The sequence below is a fragment of the Homarus americanus genome, unplaced genomic scaffold, assembly GCF_018991925.1.
Source record: "Homarus americanus isolate GMGI-L3 unplaced genomic scaffold, GMGI_Hamer_2.0 scaffold30620, whole genome shotgun sequence".
In the NCBI taxonomy this organism is placed as follows: domain Eukaryota; kingdom Metazoa; phylum Arthropoda; class Malacostraca; order Decapoda; family Nephropidae; genus Homarus; species Homarus americanus.
Window position 1 is genome coordinate 246485 of NW_024744477.1, and position 16272 is coordinate 262756.

General features: G+C 42.2%; 1 protein-coding gene across 1 annotated transcript in view; it reads left to right on the plus strand.

The window, feature by feature from the left end:
- Positions 1-16272, plus strand: part of LOC121877930 (uncharacterized protein DDB_G0271670-like) — a 91089-nt gene that overhangs the window by 17139 nt on the left and 57678 nt on the right. Inside the window, exon 2 of the mRNA XM_042383892.1 lies at positions 10582-10663. The gene's annotated coding sequence lies outside the window, so the exon portion shown is untranslated. The remainder of the gene's footprint in view (positions 1-10581; positions 10664-16272) is intronic.

Genomic DNA, 16272 nt, shown 5'->3' on the forward strand with positions numbered 1-16272 from the left:
GAATTTTAGCTGATGTGAGAAGCCAGACCGTATGTTAATTTAGGTCTTAACTCAAGTCTCTACCCTTAATCCTAGCCAGTCCTCAATCCTAACCAGCCCTGAATCCTAACCAGTCCTGAATCCTAACCAGCCCTGAATCCTAACCAGCCCTGAATCCTAGCCAGCCCCCAGCAAGCCCTTGGCCCTAAGTATCCCTTAACCAGGACAGATAATACACGAATCTAGCTCTCATAAGGTCTTTATTATCGTCGTAAGTGTCGCCTCCAATCTCCTCTTCCTCTCCTTCCTCTTCTTTCTCTCCTCCTACTCTTCCTTCCCCTTCCTCTCCTCCCTCCCCTTCCCTTTCCTCTTCCCTCTTCCTCCTCCTTCCTATCCCCTCTTCCTTCCTCCTCTTCCTTCCCCCTCCTCCTTCCTATCCCCTCTTCCTCCCCCCTCCTCTTCCTTCCCCTCCTCTTCCCCCTCCTCCAATTCCTTCTCCCTCCCTTCCTCCCGTTATCGTCTTCTGCCTCTCTACCCAATATTTATTTCCCTTTTGTCAGATCTCTCACGCAATTCTCTTGATCTCTTTACCTTCCTTCTATCATATCTCCCTGTCTCCTGCCTTTATCGCTCGTCTCTCTTGTTCTCCCCCTTTCTCTTCCCTCGTCTGTTTATTCTCCATATTTCCCCATTCATCCGTGTCTTCCATTTTAGGGTTTTGTTCCTTATCTCACTTCCCCTTTTATCTTTCCCCTTCCCCTTTCCCCTTCTGCTTTCTCTTCCATCTCCCCGCTTCGTCTTCTCATCATTTTCGCTCTCCTTCTTTCGCCACCTCTCCTCCTCCTCCTCTTCTGGTCATCCATCTCAGGTTTGCCATCTTGTGTGCACCAGCTGAGACCTCCACACACACACACACACACACACACACACACACACACACACTTGACGTTATCAATATTTATTTAAAGAAATATTCGGGATTAAATATTAGTCAATAATATATGTGGTTAAAATTAATGTATTCTGTATTTAATAGAGAACATATTTCATACCAACTTCCTCCCCATCCTCATGCTAACCTCCCAACTTACCTCCCCATCCTCATTCTAACCTCCCAACTTCCTCCCCATCCTCATTCTAATCTCCCAACGTCCTCCCCATCCTCATTCTAATCTCCCAACTTCCTCCCCATCCTCATTCTAATCTCCCAACTTCCTCCCCATCCTCATGCTAATCTTCTCCCAACTTCCTCCCCATCCTCATTCTAATCTCCCAACTTCCTCCCCATCCTCATTCTAATCTCCCAACTTCCTCCCCATCCTCATGCTAATAATCTCCCAACTTCCTCCCCACCCTCATTCTAATCTCCCAACTTCCTCCCCATCCTCATTCTAATCTTCTCCCAACGTCCCCAACTCCGTAATCTCCCCCTCCCAACCTCCTCCCGGTCTCCCCTACATGGCCCTCTTCACGCCGGTCACACATCCTGTAAAGACCATCAGAATGTTACTGACAAGTGGAGAATTTTACCCGGCCACTCTACGGTATATTTATATTTCCCTCCCTAATGACCTGACCTAACCCACTCTCTCGCCATTGGTTTAAATCAGCCAATCCTGTGACGTTTAGATTAATTAGGGCTGTTATTATCTTCATGGAATTACTTCTGATTAATTATTACTCAGTACTGTTTAGGGAGACGTATTGCTGTCTTAATATACATAAATTATCTGTATGTAAATAATGTTTGTGTGTTGAGGTGTGTGTAGTGAGGGTGTATGTGTGTGTGTGTACCTGTGTGTGTACCTGTGTGTGGTTCAGCTGATCAAGGAATAAGCTTGGGGTTATTCCTGACACACACGAGAAACTATTCCCAGTAATCTTGGTCATCGATCTCATCAAACCGGTTTCCCCAAAATAACATCGAGTCAAAAACCGGGATTATTTTTCAACAAGTATCTAACCGGTAAATTTGTTTTAGTTATTTATCATCCGGCGGATAAACTGACCGGATTAATCTGACGTTTGGGCTACGCTTTAGCTTCAAATAAATACCAAAACAGAATTATTTTGTTATAGAAAAATATAAACTTGGCCTTAGTTAACCTGTATATACAATGTTTGGTCAGTCACCCCTCACCCCTTAAACCCCCCTTAACCCCCCCTTAACCCCCCTTAACCCCCCCTTAACCCCCCCTTAACCCCGTAATGGACTCTGACGGGAGTGTTTAGTGGCTATAAACATTGAGAATTGAATTACCCAGCTAAAACAAAGTACAGTAGTCGGGTGTTTTGTCTGGGTATTATTCATTCTATTGTTCGTCCATTCCTGATCTGACTGACTTTGTTTATCGTGTGTGAGGGATGTGTTTTTATAGTGCTCCTTATCACAATAATTCATGGGAGTTTATTTATTTATTATTGTTTTTGTGTGAGTTTTATGGTGGGTTAGGTTAGGTGGTTAGTGGTTACCATATTGGAAGATTTTGTATTCATGGTGGGTGGCGGTAGAGTGTGTGGGTGGCGGCGTGTGTGTGTGGGTGGCGGCGTGTGTGGGTGGGTGGCGGAGTGTGTGGGTGGCGGCGTGTGTGGGTGGTAGCGCCTCCCTCTCACCCCCCTCATCCCACTCCTATCTCAATTACCTCCCTCTCACTGCATCTAATCTTACCCTAATTACCTCCCTCGTACCCTTAATCCCACTCCATATACCTCCCTCTCACACCTCTTATTCCACCTCGGTTATCTCCCTCTCACCCCACTCCAGCTGCTGTGTCAACCTTCCATGTTCATAATTAATACAGTTTCTAATTTGTCTGAATTATTTGTTGTCTAAATATTAAGTTTGATATAATTGGACATTTTTTTCTGGTCTGTTTGTCTGTGTGTGTGTGTGTGTGTGTGTGTGTGTGTGTGTGTGTGTGTGTGTGTGTGTGAATTTCTCTCGATTGTATTGTCTCTCTCTCTTCACATCATTCTTCTCCTTCCCTCTTCTTCTGTTCCTCCTCGTCCTCTTTACTCCCTCCTCTTTTTCTCTTCCCCCTCCTCTTCTCCTCCCATTCCTCCTCTCACTCACCCCTTCACTCCCCTCTCCTCCTCCTCGTCTTCCTCACAGCCTCAGCCAATCTCTTACTGGACCCCTGGAAGTCAGCCGCCCAACAGTCCACGCTAATCAACCCGACCACACCCAATCCTTATCCAATCGACCTTTTCCAATCCACAGCTCAACCACACCTAATCCACAGCTCAACCACACCTAATCCACCTTCCATTCACCAATTCTTTTTAATCCACCCCGCCAATCCACTTTGCCTCAGTTCACCCACATCAATCTTTCTTCAGTCAAAAACCACCAATGCATCCTTCCTTCACCCACCCTTCAAACACACCACACCTACCCCACCAAGTTACACCCACCATACAACCCCTACCAACCTACCTCCACCATACCACCCCTACCAGCCTACCCCCCACCAAACCACCCCTACCAACCTACCCCCCACCAAGCCACCCCAGCAACCCACCCCAGCAACCCACCCCCACCAACCCACCCCACCAACCCACCCCACCAACCCACCCTCAAAGAGCAGGTGGCGTTCATTAGTAAGTATTTCTCAGCGGGTTTCTCACTCGCCCAGGGAGATGTGAAAGGTTTCGAAGTCACGGATTATTACCGATAGTGGCAGCTTCCTCAGGGGCGGGGGTGATGGTGGGGAGAAGAGGTGGGGGTGGGGTTCAGAGGGAGTTGGGGAGAGGGGTGGGTGGGGTGGGGAGAGAGGTAGGGGTGGGGGAAGGATGGGAAGTGGGTGGGAAGTCAGAGATGAGAGGAGAGTGAGGGAAGATGTAGGAAGAAAGAGAGAATGGAAGAGAGAGGAGAGGCAAGCAAGGAGGAGAGGAGTGGAGGAAATTCCCAATACAGATTACAGTAATGGGTCACACAAAAAGCTCTCCTCCAATCATGGCTCATTTAGTCTCCTGATCCACCAATCACCTCCGAGTTCGCCACCAAGTCCACCAATCACATCTCAAGGACATGACCTGGAGGGGGATTACGCGTCCAAAGGTGTAATATCCTGATAGTGGGTGAAAACGTTGCTCTCAGTTGATGGTGAAACATTTAATCATAAACACGCATCGTTATTTGAACCGTTTTTCAAGCTGGTATATTTGGAAAAGTATTTATTAGGAAACTTAATTTATATACATTTCAGTATCAATGTGTAAACAAGCTTATTTATATAGACATTTCTATAGTTGATATTTAATGATTATCCGGTTTGTATAAAAATAACGTCTTTAACTAATAATTGAAGATATGTCTCAGGTTTATATTAAAAACTATATATTAGATCTCAAACGTTTCATCATCTGGGACTCAAAAACTTTTCTCTAGTTAATGATGAACAAGGTTTCTCTCTGAGTTAAAAACGTTCCTCCAGGCAATAATTCATCATGACATTTCTGCTGCTGACAATTACAAACGTTTCCACATCACAATATAAACAACACATATCCAGCTGACACTTAAAAAACGTTTCTACAGCTGATAACTACAAACGTTACTCCGTCAGATTTTTTTAATTAATCTCTCAAGGTGACAAACGTTTTACCGTCTTAAAAACGTTTCTATAGCTGATATTAAAATTTTCTTCATCTGACAGTAAAAAAAAATGTTTCTCCACTTATCAATAAAACAAGTATCCCTAACTAACTATAAACAAATCTCCCACTGTCAATTAACAAAGCAAAAATAAAACGTTTCTTTCATTGACAATAAAAAAAACGTTTCTGACAAAAAAACCGTATCCAACTACCAATTATAAAAAAGAAACGTTTCTCCATCATCCAATTAAAACCACGTATATACAACTGATAATTCACACCACACTTCTGCAGTTAACGTTTACAATACAGCCTCATTAAATAGTAAACTCATTAGCGAAATGGACTCACTCCTTTGTTTATCCAGGAAGCTTTCGTGTCATAACTCAAGGAGGAAAGAAATTACAGTATTTATTTATTTATTTTATTTATTTATTTATTTTATTATTTTATTATTTATTTATTTTATTTATTTATTTATTTATTTACTATTTTATTTATTTAATTTTCATCGTTCTTGAGTCTTTAGGTGAATTATTCAAAGGATTTTTCGATGTTTATTTTTTTTCCTGGAGATGTGAAGAATTAGCTGATGTTAATGGTAATGTTGGGATGTTTTTAGCTGATGTTAATGGTGATGTTAAAGTGTGTTTAGCTGATGTTAATGGTGATGTTGGGATGTTTTTAGCTGATGTTAATGGTGATGTTGGGATGTTTTTAGCTGGCTGGTGATGTTAAAGTGTGTTTAGCTGATGTTAATGGTGATGTTGGGATGTTTTTAGCTGATGTTAATGGTGATGTTAGAGCGTTTAGCTGACTATAATAATGTAGTAAAACGACCATAACAACTTTTAACTCCCTTTATTACGGTAACGTCACTATTAACATTATATTTATCTAACATCAGATGTTTTAATTCAACATAGCCCCTCCCCCCCCCCCTTCCACCCTTGTATGTAAATGGCTGATAGTGATTTAAAGGCCCGATTTTTCCCCAATGGTGATTTAGGAATTCTTTAAATGACCTCTATGGCAATACAAGGGCATTAAAAGGCTTATTAAACTCAGACTTTAAAAATGGATTCTCAAAATATCATAAGATTTTCCTCGTAACTGGTGGGAGGAAAACGCCACTTAATCAACTCACTTAAGCTGGGATTCCAAGATGGATTTTCCCTACTTATACTTAACGTATCTAATTTGCTCTCTTGACCCGTGGCCCCAAGGATAATTGACAAAATGGCGTCGATAATGCTCCAAGACTGTACCGTAACTAGATGATTTATGGACAAAATAGCGTCGATAATGCACCAAGACTGTACCGTAACTAGATGTTTTATGGACAAAATGGCGTCGGTAATGCTCCAAGACTGTACCGTAACTAGATGTTTTATGGACAAAATGGCGTCGATAATGCACCAAGACTGTACCGTACCTAGATGCGTTATGGACAAAATGGCGTCGATAATGCACCAAGACTATTTTAACTAGACACGATATCTTCAGGTATGGCTAGTAAGATTCACATAGGTTCGTAAGTTAATTTTTACCTTATAACTGAAGATATATGGATGTATTTAACTGTTTCACTGGACCACCTGAAGATTAACCACCCTAACACTATTTGGGGGATAAGGTTAGGTTAAGTTTTTAAATTTAATTTCTGCGATAATTTTATATAATTTGTATTTTTTTTATTAAATATTACTCTTAATATCATTCACATATCTTTTGATTTTATTGGTTTTTAATTTTTTTATTCATTATGTTTGACTTTATTGTTTTTATTTAAATCAGCCAGTTATTTATTATTTATTATGCATTTCTTTATTCATTCTTGTATATATATTTTATTTATTTAAGTCAGTCAGTTACTTAGACTCATACACCTTTCATTATTACAAGTATTTTCGTTCTATATTGTGTGAACCTCAACCCGGGTGACGCCACAGTAATTATTAAGATGGAAATGATCGACCTAACTCGCGACTTTCCCATGAACGTTCAGTGGTAAACATTCAGTGGGGACCTTCGCTGCGTCCCACAATGCCTGCAGGTTGGCTCTCTTCATTACGGAAATGTCATGTGTGGTGGGGGAGGTAGGGGGAGGGGTAGGAGGTAAGGTGAATGAGGGGTAGGAGTGAGGGGGTGGGAGAGGTGAGGGGTGAAGTTAATAAGGGGCGACCAGGGTGAGGTGAAGGGGTAGGAGTGAGGGGGGTGGGATGAAGTGGAAGGTGAGAGGAAGATGGAAAGGGTGGAGGAAGAGGAAGAGAGGAACTAGAAAAATTAAAATAGAATGGAGGAGAGACAAAGAGAAGAGGGAAGGAGAAGAGAAGTAGGAGGAAGAGAGATAATGGGAAGATGAGGAAGAGAAATAAGGAGGAAGAGGAGGAGGCGGCCCTTCCTTCAGAGACAGACAAATTGGCCTTTGATCAACCGATAGGATACTAGTTCTGGTTTACCCTGTGTGTGTGTGTACGTATGAGAAAAGAAGACGTTCATGTGTACATTTATAATACACACAAACAGAAACTTACAAAAATACACCAATATCTTCCAAACACAAACCCACGTCGCCATTACCAGAGTCTCCAGAACATTCTAACAGAGGTCCAGATCACCCAGCTGTCAGGGGTTAGATTGTACTTGTTCCCTTGTCTTTGTTAACAAGGACAAGGGTCTGACGTAACGACCCTCGAACACAATTGGTGGTTGGGTTGTTTGTGGCGGCAGTTATTAGCTTCTGGTATTGGCTAAGATGTCGATATGTTTATTATGAGTCTCTGATAACACGTCCCAAGACCTTCTGCTGGGGACGTACACACACACACACACACACACACACACACACACACACACACACACACATTAATTCTATCTCACACGTACACACACGAGGTAATTTCTCTCTCTCTCTCTCTCTCTCTCACACACACACACACACACACACACACACACACTTAGCCTGAGATATTTAATCCTGAACTTGAAGTAAACTTAGTAATTACTGACTAAACAACACCTGTGAGTGATTTATGCTGTTATTTAAGGGGTTCAGTGCTGTTATTTAAGGGGTTCGTTATTTAAGGGGTTCAGTGCTGTTATTTAAGGGGTTCAATGCTGTGATTTAAGGGGTTCAGTGCTGTTATTTAAGAGGTTCAGTGCTGTTATTTAAGGGGTTCAGTGCTGTTATTTAAGGGGTTCAATGCTGTGATTTAAGAGGTTCAGTGCTGTTATTTAAGGGGTTCGATATCGTGATTTAAGAGGTTCAATGCTGTTATTTAAGGTATCAGTATCATTCAATGTATTAAGAAAATAGACTAACATCAGAGGAAGTATTTTAAGTTAAGCAGCCAGAAAGTATTAATATCACCCAAAGTTTTAAGGAAATAAGGTACGTGGTCTAGACGTTGGCTTTAGGTCAACAACTTTGTTTAATTTGGGGATTTTTTGGTGATCCAGTAATGGGTTGTGAGTTCGGTGATGATGGTGTGGTGATGTGGTGGTGATGATGGTGTGGTGATGTGGTGGTGATGATGGTGTGGTGGTGGTGATGGTGAGGTGGTGGTGGTGATGGTGGTGAGGTAGTCTAGAGTGGTAGTGGTGGTGGTCTGGAGTGGTGGTAGTTGTGATGGTGGTGTGGTAGTTATGGTGATGACTGTAGTAGTGGTGATAATGGTGATGGTGGTAGATGGTGTGGTGATGTGGTGGTGATGATGGTGTGGTGATGTGGTGGTGATGATGGTGTGGTGGTGGTGATGGTGAGGTGGTGGTGGTGATGGTGGTGAGGTAGTCTAGAGTGGTAGTGGTGGTGGTCTGGAGTGGTGGTAGTTGTGATGGTGGTGTGGTAGTTATGGTGATGACTGTAGTAGTGGTGATAATGGTGATGGTGGTGTACAGTTATTAAAAAAAAACTACTTACAAAAATAATGTTAAACAATACGACACAACGAACGAAGGATTTTGACAACACTACCGAGACAACAGGAGTCTTATAGTGTTCATTCTGAAATTCATCGATGGCGTTTTGTTTTCTGCAGTGACTTACATAACATTAAATACGGATCAGAATGTGTCAATAACTTCATGGTAACAAATCCTCGCGAACTGTCTATGATAATCTGGGTAGCGTTTTAGTGGTTATCCGGATTATTTGGTTATCCGGATTATTGTTAAACTTGTTCCGGATTATCGACAATGTTCGTTCAAATTATCGGTAGTGTTATTTGGAATTATTGCCGTTTTTAGTTCATATTGCTGCTAACATTACGAATTATCGATGTTATTTCGGATTATCGGTAAAGTTGATCCGGATTACTTAAGTTATTTAGGATTATCACTAAAGAAAATCGTAATCTTCTTAAAACCTAACCTAACCCAACCCCACCTAACCTATCCTAACCCAACCCCACCTAACCTATCCTAACCTAACCCAACCTCGCGAACGCTCAGAATATAATCCGTCTCTTCGTCTCCCACACACACACACCTGTCCCCCCCTACCTCCACACACCTGCTGGGGGGTATTACAGGTGTGTGAGCGTCAGTGTTATGGGGAGCGGTGTTGGTAATGGCATTTTAAGCTGGTGTGTGTTAACCCTTTTTACGGCTTGTTGGGAATCGCCTTTAGTCTATACCGGGATTGTCTGACGCGTGTTGTGTGTGACGTCATTCGTTTGTTAGTGTCAGGCTCGTTCGTTCGTGTTGTGTGTGACGTCATTCGTATCTCTATTAGTTTATGCGGTGTGGACACATTCTTGTTCCCTGACTCAGCAGGAGGGATATAACAGTCGCCAGGGAGAGCTGTTGTCAAGGGAGAATAAGGTGATGGGGGGAAAACGTGAGACGAATGTTGACAGGTTGTGGTTACGGTCCCTTGAGGGGGAGGGTGTGAGGTGTTGCTGTGTCGGCCAGAGAGGAGACAAGACCTCGTGTTGTGTGTAGGGGAGGGGAGGGAGGGTAGGGAAGGGAAGGGGAGGTTAGGGGAGGGGAGGGTAAGCTTGGTTACGTGAAGTTTGGGTAAAGTACAGTAAGCCAGATTTAAGATGACGACTCAAAATGGCGTCACACTTGTACTGGGACTCTGCCGTAACAAGAATGACCCTAAGTTAGTCTTAGTCGACGTTAAATCACACACGAAAGAATAAAAATCCCTCATACACGAAATATTATCCGTCAGGTCAGTAAGGGCATATTAATGTGGAAATTGTTTAATAATTGGCGTCTTGGTGGACTTGTTATTGCTTCACTAATTAATGAAGGGAGTGTAATGAGCGGAAGACTTAATGATTACTACGGCGAAAACTTTGTCGTTTGGTGAAGTATTGTGGTGGTGTGGTGGATATGGTGTGGTGTTGTGGTGGTGAGATGGGGTGGTGTGGTGGGAGGATGGTGTGGTGGTGTGGTTGGTGGGAATGAGGTGGTGGTGGTGTGTTTGGTGGGGATAAGGTGGTGGTGGTGGTGGTGTGGTTTAGTGTTGGTGGGGTGTTATGGTGGTGGGTGGATATGGTGTAGGTATGGTGGGTTGGTAGTGTATTGTGTAGGTGTGGTTGAATGGTAGTTGGATGTGGTAGCTGGGGTGTGTTGGTTGGTGTGGTGATTGTGGTTGGATATAGTGTAGTGTGGTGATTGTGGTTGGATATAGTCTAGTGTGGTGATTGTGGTTGGATATAGTGTAGTGTGGTGATTGTGGTTGGATATAGTGTGGATGTGATGTATGTTAGTTAACCTGGGCTAACTTAACCTGAAGTGGATTAACAAGATCTAATGTTCACCTTAACACGACTTAAATTAACTTAATCTAATTTATAACTTAGGCTAATTAACTTAACTCCACCAAGAACAATTTTCCTGCATATTAACACCTTACACACACACACACACACACACACGCGAAAAAAATCTCCATACATACGCTCAGACATACATACATACATACATACATACATACATACGCTCAGACATACATACATACTAATAAAGTCTAAATTCCTCCTCCTACAGGTGTACAGTAGCGGCGGCAACAGTATTGAACAGACACACACGCCCATGGTCAGCACTCACCCGCCCTCCCCATAGCTCTCAGGTAAGATCTGTGTACATCGTCTCTTATGGTGTAAATTGTGGTTATATTGTGGTGTATATTGTGGTTATCTTGTGGTGTAAATTGGTGTTATATTATGGTGTAAATTGTGGTTATATTAAGGTGTAAATTGGTGTGGAATGAATAGTTAATTACCGTAATTACAGGTGATAAAATACCTTTGCAGGAACGTATCTATATTAATTGATGATAAGAGATAAACATTTCCTCTCGTCATATTATTTACGATGCAGGAAATTACGTCTGAAATTAAATAACTCTTTTTGACTTATAGTTGAATAAATTATGTTTTACAGGTTAATGAAAGAAAAATATTTAGCGTGATTGATTGATTGAGTGATTGACATTAAAGGTAAATTAATTGAAAGATTATTATTGTGTTTGACATGTTATTTACGTACTACAGGTGTATTAGTAAATGTTGTGGAGATTCATATCAGTATTTTGATGGTCTAGTACAGGAGGTTATTGACCTTTGATGTATGTGTGACTGAGGTGGGGAGGGACGATGGGAGGTAGAGGTGGGGAGGAGAGATGGGAGGTAGAGGGGAGATAAGAGGTAGAGGTGGGGAGGGTGGATGGGAGGTAGAGGTGGGGAGGAGAGATGGGAGGTAGAGGGAGATAAGAGGTAGAGGGGGAGGGTGGAGGCCGGGAGGTGGGAGGGGAGGAGAGATTGGAGAGGTGGGAGGAGAGGAAGTTGGGAGGGGATGGGGAGGTAGAGTGGAGAGGGGGGGGAGAGATGGGAGGTAGAGGGGAGATAAGGGGTAGAGGGTTGTTCACTGGCACTCTCCTGTACAGCATTATTATTCATTGAACCAACGCCAGACGAACATTCACCTCTCCATTTTCTTACCCTGGCGTTCCCCATTACTGGTGTATTATTCATTGAACCAACGCCAGACGTATCCTCTAGTCTGCCCGCACTGGCGCTCCTTTATACAATGGTGACGAACTTGTTTGTCCTGGGAAAATAATGAGCTGGCTGGGTGGGAGGGGGGCTTTGTGGCCAGTTTCGTTTAAAGTTGTGTTACATTACTTCATGTGTGTGTGTGTGTGCGTTTAATTGTATACTATACATACGTTTGTGTACGCTTATGAATGTGTGTGTGTGTTTGTGAAGCGTGCATGTGTGTATTGTGAAGCGCGCATGTGTGTGTGTGTGTGTGTATTGTGAACCGTGCATGTATATATGTATTGTGGAGCGTGCATGTGTGTGTGTGTGTGTATGTATGTATTGTGAAGCGCGCATGTGTGTGTGTATTGTGGAGCGTGCACGTGTGTGTGGGTATAGGAGCGTGCATGTGTGTGTGGTGTATTGTGATGTGCATGTGTGTGTGTGTATTGTGATGCATGTGTGTGTGTATGTGAACCGTGCATGTATATATGTATTGTGGAGCGTGCATGTGTGTGTGTGTGTGTATGTATGTATTGTGAAGCGCGCATGTGTGTGTGTATTGTGGAGCGTGCACGTGTGTGTGGGTATGTATAGGATGTATGTGTGTGTGTGTGTATTGTGAGCGTGCATGTGTGTGTGTGTGTGTGGAGTGCATGTGTGTGTGTGCATGGAGCGTATGTGTGTGTATTAGGAGCGTGCACGTGTGTGTGGGTATGTACTAGGAGTGCATGTGTGTGTGTGTGTATTAGGAGCGTGCATGTGTGTGTGTGTGTATTGTGAGCTGCATGTGTGTGTGTGTGTATTGTGGAGCGTGCATGTGTGTGTGTGTGCATTGTGGAGCGTGCATGTGTGTGTGTGTGTGTATTGTGGAGTGCATGTGTGTGTGTGTGTATTAGAGCGCGTGTGTGTGTGTGTATTGTGGAGCGCGCGCATGTGGGATATACAGTATATTGCGGCTCTCATGTGTGCGTGGGAGTGATTGCCCGCTCGCATGTACCGCCCCACATATGCGTGCAAAGTCCACCATGACACCCGCTTATCCAGAGCCATTAATAACGGACCTACAAGCCCACCCTCAGTCCACCCTCCCCGCGGCGGCCAAACCAACAAATACCACCAGCGGGTAATGTGCGTTATCAGCCGCTCTCCTGACCTCCTCTCCTGACCTCTGTGTGCTGGTTAGAGTCTCAGAGGTAAGGCTCGTACGCTGGGATAGTCCCCGTAACCAAAGACGTAAGGATGGACTTGATCAATTAAGCTTAAATCACAATATAGACTTGATCAATTAAGCTTAAATCACAATATAGACTTGATCAATTAAGCTTAAATTACAATATAGACTTGATCAATTAAGCTTAAATCACAATATAGACTTGATCAATTAAGCTTAAATCACAATATAGACTTGATCAATTAAGCTTAAATCACAATATAGACTTGATAATTAAGATTAAATCGCAACAATAACGCCTCGAAATAACACAATAACTTAAACTACCTTTCCTGGGGCCATGTTCTGAGACGGCGAGATGTAAGGTTGTATTTAACTAGTTAATATCTCCTTAAGAGTATAAATAAAACTGTACTAAGACTATTTTAACAAGATATATTAAGTTAACATCAGCTGACATTAACTTAAGGACTCGTAATGATTATCTACCTTAAGTGAGTCTGGTGTTAAGTGAACGTCGCTAATTAAGGTAAAACGAGATTTAATGTAATATTGATTCTAATCCTGGACGATATTTTCTACGTTATAGTCTAAAGTCAAGGAGTTCATTGTATATTTACGTCAGCACATAGAGAAAAGTTTATCGTACGGACGTTTGGGAATATAATGGGGGGAGACCATGGCACTTCATTGCAATATTTGGGTCGTGTAAACAGTGGCTGCCTGGACCTGCATTGTGCGCGCGTTAGTGCTTGTGATGGCCGGAGACAAAAGACTATTGGCGCCCTGTTTGTGGACGTCAGCGCTGGTACGAGTATCAGAGGGAAGGATACCACTTACGTCCGCACCTACAGGAGCTATCTGGTGCTACAGCGACACTTGTAGCGTTAACATTACGAGATTCCTGCATCTTAAACAACATTAATACTTTGCAATATCAACATTAAGACCTTGTAACAACATCAGTGTCATGAGAATACTTGCAACATCGTCAGCACCATAATAGGAACTCTCAACATCACCAGTATCACAGACACACACACAGAGCACAGCACAGCACCACCAACAAGAAAAAGGTACATTGTCATCCTCGTTACCAGCGTGGCTTAAAATAACGCACCAACATACTGAGAGAGAGAGAGAGAGAGAGAGCGAGAGAGAGAGAGAGAGAGAGAGAGAGAGAGAGAGAGAGAGAGAGAGAGAGAGAGAGAGAGAGAAAGAGAGAGAGAGAGAGAGAGAGATGGCGGCCAAGGTGAATAACGTAAAATGGTTGCCCAACTTTTCGACTATGTGAAGACAGCACAGAAAGTGGATCACCCTGGGTTTGGCTGAGAAGGGTGTGTGTGTGTGTGTGTGTGTTCGTTTCATAAGCAGCAAAAATAGTGCAGACTTAACCCCTCGAGCATGATGACTTAACCCCCTCTAGTATGATGACTTAACCCCTCGAGTGTGATAACTTAAGGTCGTTATATCAGTTAAAACTAATTAGAAAAAGTAATTTGTCCCTCTAAATAAGGCATCATATATCTAGTTAACAATTGGATATCTGACCCACAGCAGGCACCAGCAGCGTGTGTGTTAGTTACATATTGTAATTCACACGCGTTACGTGCTTAAAAAAATAAAAAAACCAAATATATAAAATAAAGTAAAAATAATACCAACTGATGTATAAAAAAAGATATATTTAATTTTTTAATTTTGAGATTTAATCAATTTTCCGTATGAATGAAACTTTATATTTGTAATGGAATGTTTTTATTGTTACAGAAACAATTACGGTAAACTGACTTTTGGTAGAACTATTGTTTATAGAATGAATAAAAGATTAATAGAAATAATAATCTGGTGTGTTGGAAAGTTCTGAATGGGAAATTTTAACTTAGTTTCTGTAGTAAAAACTTAACTTAACCTTTGAATTTAACTCTTAATTATGAACAGAAAATTTCCACTGTGGGTTAAAGTTTGTTGTTGTAATTTGTGAGAGCTGAGAAAATAATGCTTGTGAGAGTTAAGAGCTGAGATTATACTGCTGAGAGAATTTATGTCTGTAAGAGTTATAAGAATATCTCAGATTAAAAGCTGAGAAAATACTATACATGTCTAATATCTGAGAAAATGTGGAGTCAAAGCTGAGGAAATTCTTTTTGTGTCTAAAGGCAGAGAAAATTCCGAGTTTAAAAGCTGAAAAAATAATGTCTGCAGTATTATTTTTTTTCCTGAGTCGAGAAAAAGTTTTGTAAGGGTTAAGAAAACTGAGCTGTGAGAAGGATATTTTTTACTTGTTAAGCCAAGGACAACATTGGCTTTATCTGGGAGCTGAGAGAACGTTACTTGTCTCGGCGTAAGAGCTGAGAAGATGCTGTGAGTTTCAGGGCCGAGGAGGAAGGTAGAGGGGTGAGGATCAGTAGATAAGGTAGGGGTAAGGAATGGGTAGGAAAGGGTAGGGGATAGGTAGGTAAGGTATAGGGAGATAGTAGTAAGGGTAGGGATGAGTAGAATAGGTAGGGGATAGGTAGGTAAGGTATAGGGAGATAGTAGTAAGGGTAGGGATGAGTAGAATAGGTAGGGATAAGGGTAGGGGATAGGTAGGTAGGGATAAGGGTAGGGGATAGGTAGGTAAGGTATAGGGAGATAGTAAGGGTAGGTATGAGTAGAATAGGTAGGGATAAGGGTAGGGGATGGGTAGGTAAGGTATAGGGAGATACAGGAAATACCATTGTTAAACGATATCAAACCCATTGTTGGTCAAAGGTTAGCTCAGGTCAGATGAGGTTACGTTTGGTTAGGTTAGGTTGGATCAGCTTAGGTCGGGTTAGGTTATGTTATGTCAGGTAAGGTTAGTTTTACATCACATTTTTATTATTCTTTAAAATATCGATTAATCAAAGTTTTTCTTTGTAATAAAAATCTTATGAGAAAAATTTAATGCTGATTTTATTCCATCTTAAAGGAATTTTTAATAAGCCGTCGGTCAGCATACATACATACATACATACATACATACATACATACATGGGTTTTCTCCCACACACACACACACACACACACACACACACACACACGAGCTCGTTAATTATTAAGCTTTAATGAATGTTAATTAAATTTGTGCAAGGGACAGTGAGGTGGGGGGTTTAAGTCGTTGTTCATCTTATTGTTTTGGGTACATTACCTTGACCTTTCCTTCCTTCCTTCCTTCCTTCCTTCCTTCCTGTTTCCTGTACCCTTATATAACTGTCTTCCTACCTTGTTTCCTTCCTACCCCCTTCATCCTTATTACAACTCTTCCTTCCTTCCTTCCTTCCCTCCCTCCCACTGGCATACCCTCCGCCCGTCCCAGATCTCTGCTTTCAAACTTTTGGAAGAAAGATTTTCAATTTCGCCGCAATTTCTTCTGAACACCAATGTGGGTGGGTGGTAGTGGTGGCAGGTTGCAAGGGGTGGTGGTGCCGGGTGGTAGAGGATGGTGGTGGGTGGTAGAGGACGGTGGTGGAGTGGTAGAGGATGTGGTGGTGGGTGGTAGAG